This window comes from Mus pahari, chromosome X, assembly GCF_900095145.1.
Source record: "Mus pahari chromosome X, PAHARI_EIJ_v1.1, whole genome shotgun sequence".
NCBI classification, from domain to species: Eukaryota; Metazoa; Chordata; class Mammalia; order Rodentia; family Muridae; genus Mus; species Mus pahari.
In genome coordinates this window covers 94,398,142-94,407,074 of record NC_034613.1, presented here as the reverse complement: position 1 = coordinate 94,407,074, position 8,933 = coordinate 94,398,142, and the positions used below count along the sequence as shown (strand labels likewise).

Here is an 8,933-nt window from a genome sequence, read left to right as displayed (position 1 = left end):
TGTCATCCTTGCGCAGGGGCCATGCTAATCTTCTCTGTATCGTTCCAATTTTAGTATATGTGCTACCGAAGCGAGCACGTTATTCGTCTTTCAATGACATAATTTTTTTCATTTTTAAAGATGGACATAAATGCTTTGACTACATGTATGCTTGTACACTACCTGCATATAGTGCATGAGGAGACCAGAAGAGTAATTTAGATACATAAGACTGGAGTTACAAATATTTGTGAGCCACTATGTGAGCACTGTGAATCAAACCTGGTCCTCTTGGGGAATAGAAAACAATCATGACAATTAAAACATCACTTCAGCCCCCCAAGTATCTAAGCTGGAATCTTAGTGAGATATACTATCCATTGGACCACTTGCCACTTCCAACCTTGTTATTAATAAATTTATTTTTTATTTATCTTTAATTATTTTACAGTCCAGACTTTATCCCCCTACCCCCATCTACAAGAGGACGTTGCCCCCCCACCTCCACCCCACCAGGCCTCCCAATTCCCTGGGGCCTCCAGTCTCTTGAGGGTTAGGTGGCTCTTCTCTGACTGAGTCCAGACCCAGCAGTCCTCTGCTGCATATGTCTTGGGGGCCTCACATCAGCTGGTGTATGCTGCCTGGTTGCTGTCTAAGAGATCTCAGGGGTCCAGGTTAGTTGAGACTGGTGGTCTTCCTATGAGGTCGCCCTTCTCATCAGCTTCTGCCAGTTTTTCCCTAATACAACCACAGGTGTCTGCAGCTTCTGTCCATTGGTTGGGTATAAATATCTTCCTCAGCTGCTTGTTGAGTCTTTTGATAGGCCCCTGTTTGTAAGCACACCATAGCATCAGTAATAGTGTCAGCCCTTGGGGCCTCTGCTTGAACTGGATCCCAATTTGGGCCTGTCACTGGACTTCCTTTTCCTCCATTTTTGTCTCTGCAGTTCTTTCAGGCAGGAACAACTCTGGGTCAGAGTTTTTGACTGTGGGATGGCAACCCTGTCCCCTGTCCCTCACTTGATGCCCTGTCTTTCTGCTGGAGGTAGACTCTATAAGTTCCATCTTCCCACTGTAGGGCACTTCATCTAGGGTCCCTCCCTTTGAGTCCTGAGAACCTCTCACCTCCCAGGTCTCTGGTACTTTCTAGAGTGTCCCCCCATCTCCTACCTCCTGAGGTTTTATATTTCCATTCTTTCTGCTGGTCCTCAGGGCTTCAATCTGCCTCCCTAATACCTGATCATGTTCCTCTCTTCCCCTCCCTGTCCATTTTACACCCAGGTCCCTCCCTCCCCTGCCTCCCAGGGTTGCTTTCTTCTCCCTCCCGAGTGGGATTGAGGCATCCTCACTGGGGTCCTTCAGCTTGTTAACCTTCTTGAGTTCTGTGGATTGTATCTTGGATATTATATACTTTTTGGCTAATATCCACTTATTAGTGAATACATACCATGCATGTCCTTTTGGGTCTGAGTTACCTCACTCAGGATGATATTTTCTAGTTCCAGCCATTTGCCTGCAAAACTCATGATGTCCTCATTCTTAATAGCTGAGCAATATTCCATTGTGGGACATTTGGGTTATTTCCAGCTTCTGGCTATCACAAATAAGGTCACTATTAACATAGTGGAACACAAGACCCTGTGGCATGGTGGCACATCTTTTGGGTATATCAAATTCATTAATATATATATATATATATATATATATATATATATATATATATATATATATATTAGATTTTGTTTTATTTTTGTGTCCTGAACTTCTTCTTATTCTGTGTTTTCTCTTTTCCTCATCATTCTGCTCCTGATCATGGATACATTCTTATCCTCTTTCCTTCAATATCAACTTTACAACAGGTTTCTACTGCTTCTTTGGCCTCTCGCTTTAATAGTAATATCATGTCCATGAATGCATTATGGTTTTAAACATAAATTTAACTTACTATAGTGTGTATGTGTATTTCAACTGTATGTACAGCTGTGTATCACTTACTTGCTTGGTGCCAGCAGAAGCCAGAAAATGAAATTGGATCCCTCTGGAACTGGAACGGAAGACAGTTGTAACCAAATGGGTACTGGTAATGAAGCCCAGATCCTCTAGAAGAACAAAAACAACTCTCTTAACAACTGAGCCATCTCTTCAGCCACAAGTGCCTATGACTTAAGACCAGATACTAAGACAGAGTGAGTGGAGCTTGCAGCTTAGTGGCATGGGATATTTTTGTGGGAAATTGGACAATTCATGAACAACAAGTGACCAATACCATACTCTATGGACTCTATCTATCATCAGTCTATCTGGCTATCATGCATCTGTCCATTTAGCTCTTTAAAAATTATTTTACAATTTTGTATGTGTATGATACATGTCTGTCTGTGTACCACTTACAAGCAGCGCTCAAGGAAGCCATAAAAGGGCAGCATCAGATCCCTTGGAATTACAGACAGTTGTGAGTTGCTATGTGGGTGCTAGAAATTCAACCTGGGTCCTCTGAACAGATGCCAGTACTCTCAACTGCTGAGGCATCTCTCCAGGCCAACCTTTTCTCTTTATCTACCGAGTTTCTCTAAAAAAAAAAAAGAATCATCTAAACTTCTGACTAGATATGTAGGCCTGGACACAGTCAACTATTCATGACAGAAGAAGATAAATTATGAGAAATATTTTTCCTTAAACACTTAGTGAGCACAACACATAATATAATTACAGAAACTTACAATGACTGTGATGCCACTATGTGATACAATCACACGCCACAACAGTCATATGAGCAGTTAATTGGTCTAACATATCTGTATTATGAAATTACAGAGTAGGGCTGTGGGGTAAAGGGTTTCTGCATTACTTAGTGTTTTTCACAAAATATCCTGCAACATGATGTGTGTACACAAACAAGTAATAAAAGGAATTGGCTCTTCTACTATAGAGACAATCAAGTTCAAATATGCACCAAGATTCAGAAAGCTACTGGTGCAGTTTGAATTCAAAAAGTGGCAAATCGAGACCTAAGATATTTGATCATACATACAAAACCTGAATTCCCTCTCATTTTGTTGTTCAGTTTAGGCCGATTTAATAGTATGCCCAGCAAACACCAAAGAACTGGTGATTTTTTAATTTCCTATTTTTTGAAACAATGACTATGTGTGCTCTAACAGAAATTCAACTTACATGGGGCAAGTTAAATAGCCCTGAGTCAATCACACTATAGGTAAGTTCATGCATGGAGATAAATACCTGGTTCATCTTCAGGGATGCCAATCAGTTCACATGAGGTGATAGACATGTCAGTGAAGATGACAGTTTTAAAGAGTCAGTCAGCCATTAGTATGCTCAGGTGGCCATATCACTACTTCTTGTCATGATCAGACTATAATAACATGGGAGCTTTCCAATGGATACCACCTTAATATATTCCTGAATACTCATTCAACTTGAGACATCATAACGTCTCTATTTTAAGTCATTAAATTTTGGAATAGATAGTTACAAGTTACAAGAAGATGAGATAGAAATTAGCAAAGAAATGCAAGAACAGTTTTAGGTCTAGGCCATCTGAAATTTTGGATTTAAAAGATCTGTCAAGTAACTCAGTACAATGTAAGCTGAAAACATAAATATGACAATATGACAGGTCATATTATGCAGAAATGTTAGTATTGTGGAGCATGGTATTGAAAGGTGACATATTCATGCTCTGTCTCATACATGCACATGCACACACATGCACAGCAAATGAAGTAGGAAAAGACATCTTAATAACAAAGCAGGAGCTTCACAGTAAAGGATCATACTTTTAAAATTATGATAAAATGTGACTTCAAGCCTTGAATTCTATATATTAATCAAGTACAATTAGAACATTTTTATACATATGCAGTCTCAAAAATTGTATTTCCTATCTACTCTGCCAGAAAGGTAACAAAGAAAAAGCTATGCCAGGTGTAAAAAGGGTTTTGTAAAGATTAGGAAGTTTTCGTTTGTATCTGCTGGGATCATGGTGCCACTTTTTAGAAGTTTTTAATGAGTTATGTGACAAGTGAAACATTTTAGAGTAATTTCTAAGTTGGAAGTTGTAGAATGTCTTAGGTTGGATTGCCTGTGATCATCGATTCTGATATTTTTCTCTTACATATGCTTTAAGATCAGATGAAGATATTTATGTATACATTTTCATATTCCATTTTGCCATTACAAATATCTAACAAACAAATTTCCCTCTACAGGTGTTTTTCAAAAATCCAATCCATAGACAAGAGTGAAGTCAAGACTTAGAAAAAAATAGTCCTAAAGAAAGTGTTTATGAAATTAGACATGGAAACAGCTTTACATCTGCATCTGGATTGTCTGCAATGTCAGATTAACACTGATTCCCTGAGAAAGCATAGTGAAGAGGGCTTGAGAATATAAAATATTTGAGTATTTACATGAAACTGAAGTTACTTCCCCTTTAACAGAGTAGTAGACAAAGATGCAAACTTCAGCAATCTAGTGAAAGATAGGACAGGAGAGAGAAAACAGCAAAAGATTAGCAGAAAGTAATGAATGACCTAGAAGCAGTAATCTAGAAAGTAATGAATGAGCTAGAAGAAGTCTACTTACAGTCCCTTCATGTTTATGATAACAGAAATTACACTGTGTTTTTATTATCAGAAAAAAAAATGAAGTAGCCAGTTAACTGGTCTCGTTCCAAGATACCCATTTAACCCCCGATACTTGGTTGTGTGTGTGCTATGGGTTAAACTGGAAGAAGAATCTAAGCGATCACTGGAAACTTTCAGGTTGTAGGGTTTCTTTGATAAATGTTTCAGAATTCCAATATGAACTAGTTATACTACTCAGAATGGAAGAGAAATCATTTTATACAACAGTACCCACAAACAGTTAATACTGAAACAAATTCAAATTTTAATGGCTAAATTTCATCAGACACAAACAATAGAAGGAACTATTTGGACACAAATACAGTGAATTAGTTCACCGATCACATGGAGAATCAAAATATAAAAATAAAATGCAAACCATAAGCCTCCACATATTACATCATGTGAGTAATTACTAAAGCAGAAACACATGATTTCCTTGATATAGTTTTTGATGGTTTGGTTTCAGTTGTTTACTTTGATTTTACAATTTATACATATAAATGTAACAGGAGTTGTAATTGAAATTCAATTTTCCCATACTGAACACATCCAAATCAAGAAACAGTATTATAAGCATCCAAAAAGCTCCTTTTAGGCTCTGTCTTTGTCATTATCCACTCCGCAACAAAGGGAACTTCAATCCTGACTTTTCACAGCACAATTTAATTTTATCTAATTTTCCATTTCTAAATGCATATTATCATAATGCATGGCCACTTTGGTATCTGATTTTTTTTTCATTTTGCATCAGGTTTATGAGGTTCAATCATATTTTCCTGTGAAGTGGTACTTTGTCCAGTATGAGAACATATAAAATTCTGTTGTGTGAACCTACCTAATTTATTCATTAAATTGTTCATAGTCTAGGTAGTTTATAGCTTGGAGTTCATATGAATAAAGCCTCTATGAATATTTTTGTGCATGTTTTTGGTGACCACATGCACACATTTCTGTTGAGTATATACAGCTAGGAGTGGAATTGCTGGGGTGTGGGTCATGTATAAATCCTGCCAACTAATTTTCTAAAGAGGCTTTGCCAATTTGCACTTCCAGTGGCACAGTGTATGAGAAGTGAACCAAATTGAATTTCTATGTACTGAGTTAATAAACATAAAAAACTCAATGAAAAGAATTATTCTAGAAAGAAATAAAAGATATAACAAGATACTGCCATATGAGTAACTCAACACTCATTTAAACCCTATCACTCTTTTCTTAACACTAATATAGATGTTAGAAATACTGAACAGTAAGAATCTCAAGTTGTTTTGCAGTTAGTAGCACCATGTACTAAATTCTGGACAATGTATTCTAATAAGGCTGCTGTTACTCTTATTATTATTATGAAGACACAAAAAGCATCTTGCATATAGCATAATCTTCTAACATCCTAAAATAACACTATTCATACATTTATATAATCAATATAAAATCAGTCATTAACATTTCAAAGGAAATACACTAATAAATACAAAATCATTAAATATTACATTTCTAGAATATATACTTATTCTGCATTCTTGTAAATAGGATGACAGTAAGAGAAAAGGGGAGAAAGGGAGAGAGTAAAGGGCTTGGGGAAGAAGAGGGAGAGGGAGAGGGAGGGAAAGAGGGAGAGGGAGAAGAGAGTATAGATGACTAGAAATTCAACTAACTAGCATCCCATTGCAGGCTTGAGCTGGTTGGAGGAGATATACCACTATTCTCCACAAACTTCTTACTTTCACCAAACAATTACAAGTACTTTCTTGTAATTGAGTATAATCAACACTCTAAAATAGAGTGAATAAAAAAGTATGGTGTTACTTTTTTTTTTTTTTTGATACATTGTTGTTTTTATTTCTAGTTTTTATTTTTATTTTTTATTATTTTCTTTATTTACTTTTAAGCAAATGAACTTCACAATAAAATTTATAATTTGAATTCTATTGTTTAAATTTTTGACTTCATATTTTGATTTGATTTGATTGAATGAGTCATACACATAAGAAAGTTACATTCAGGGCTGGTGAGATGGCTCAGTGGGTAAGAGTACCCGACTGCTCTTCCAAAGGTCTGGAGTTCAAATCCCAGCAACCACATGGTGGCTCATAACCATCCATAACAAGATCTGACGCCCTCTTCTGTAGTGTCTGAAGACAGCTACAGTGTGCTTACATATAATAAATAAATAAAAAAAAAAAAAAAAAAAAAAAAAAAAAAAAAAAAGAAAGTTACATTCATTTTAAGATTTATTTTTACTTTATGTATATGAGTGTCTGCCTGTATGTCTGTGCACTACATGTAGTGTCTGTGAAGGCCAGATGGCATCAGACCCCTTGGACCTATATTTAAAGACATTTGTCAGCTGTCATGTGGGTGCTGGAAACCCAGCCCAAGTCCTTTACAAGAACAGCAAGTGCTCAAAACCATAGTGATCTCTCAAGTCCCTGCTGTTTTAATATTTAAAGTGGATAATCATAAATAATTTATTCTGAAACTGAGGGACTATACAATTATTTTGTTTCTGCTTTTTAATAAGTGGCCTATGTAAAAAATTATAGGATTAAACAATTTCTAATATATTTTAGTTGATTAAATTGTTATTTTGAGATAACTATATATTAATTAGAACCAATTTAGAACCAATTTAGGAAAGTTCTCCACATGTTCCAGATACCCAAGTACTAACTTCTAGAACCTAGTAACATTACCTTACATGGTAATAAAGTTTCATAAATATAATTCAATAAAGGACCATGATATCTTGGAGTATCTTTTTTTTTTTTTTTGAGACAGGGTTTCTCTGTGTGGCCCTGGCTGTCCTGGAACTCACTCTGTAGATCAAGCTGGCCTCGAACTCAGAAATCCACCTGGCTCTGCCTCCCAAGTGCTGGTTTTAAAGGCGTGCAACACCACGCCCGGTATCTTGGAGTATCTTTATGTGTCTAGATATAAAATATCCTTACATAAAGGGGGGAGAGAAAAATAGGATTAGAAAAAAAACAAGATTAAAAGATAATGAAAACAGAGTGAGTGGTTTATTTTGATGGTGAAGGAATAGTGTACTAGCCAAGGAATACAGATAGCCAGTGCAGCCAAAAAGAGTAGGGACATGGATAACAGGGATATAGGTATAGCTTAGTGGAAGAGTACCTGTCTAGCATGTTAGGAGGTTCCTTGATCCATCCCCAGCATCATAGTCAAACACAAAACTGGCAAGAAATATATTCTGCACTCAGAACTTTCAGAAGGAAACAATTGATTTATCTTGATAATGCTTTTTCCAGAAGGACTCTGTGATTATAAGAAGAATAAATTATGATTTTAAGCAACTAAATTTATTCAGTTTTTCTTTGTGACGTCTTGGGAAAACACAATACAATGTAATAACCAGTACATTTACATTGGTAAATTCAAACTACAAAATCACTTGTAGATCCCTTGTTAAATTAGTTACTGTTGTGAAGCTGCAACAATACCAAGAGGACAACTTAGCATAGTAATTATGTTAACTCACAGTTTCAGAGGATTCAGTCAATGACCCTTTGACCCTGCTGTGGTTTGAATGAGAATGGTCCCTACAGGTTCATATGTGTGAAAGGTTAGAGTTAGTAGAACTCTTTGATAGTATTAGAATGGTTAGGATATGCAGCATTGTTGGAGGCAGTGTGTCACTGGAGGTGGGATTTGATGTTTCAAAACCCCAAGCCAAGCCCAGTGACTGTCTCTCTCAGTTTCTGTCTCCCAGTCTGTCTCTGTCCCTGTCTCTCTCTACCTCCACCTCTCCCTCACTGTCAATGAACCAGGATGAAGCTCTCAGCTACTGATGTACTGCCATGTGTGTCACCATACTCCTGCCACATTCCCCACCATGATGATAATGAACTAACCCTCTGAAACTGAAAGCAAGTTCCTACTTAAAACTTTTCTTTCATAAGAGTTTCCTTGGTCATGGTGTCTCATCACTTCAACAGACAATGACTAAGAAATACCTATGTTTTTGGATAGAGCACCATGGAAGTATATGGCAGAGACATGCTCTTCATGTTACAGCATATGAGAATCAAAAATAAATGTAGGTGGTAGAGCCCAGCTTGAGATACAGCCTTCAAAAACATATTCTTCATGGCATAAATGCCTTCTTCTCTTCACTATCTCCCAATCATTTCATGAATCTATCAGAAATCAATATAGTCATTATATCAGAGCCTTCATAACATAATCATCTGTGGAAATGTCAGAACAGGCACATGCAGAGGTGGGAACTATTAATCTCTGAGGTATTTCTTTTTTTTATGTAATAAGATATTTATTTTGTGATTTT

The 8,933-nt window shown here is 36.6% G+C and overlaps 2 pseudogenes; both read right to left on the bottom strand.

The window, feature by feature from the left end:
* Positions 1–78, bottom strand: LOC115063279 (annotated as a pseudogene).
* LOC110314457 overlaps positions 1–3,267 on the bottom strand; it is a 9,136-nt pseudogene extending 5,869 nt beyond the window's left edge.
* Positions 3,268–8,933: the final 5,666 nt, after the last annotated feature.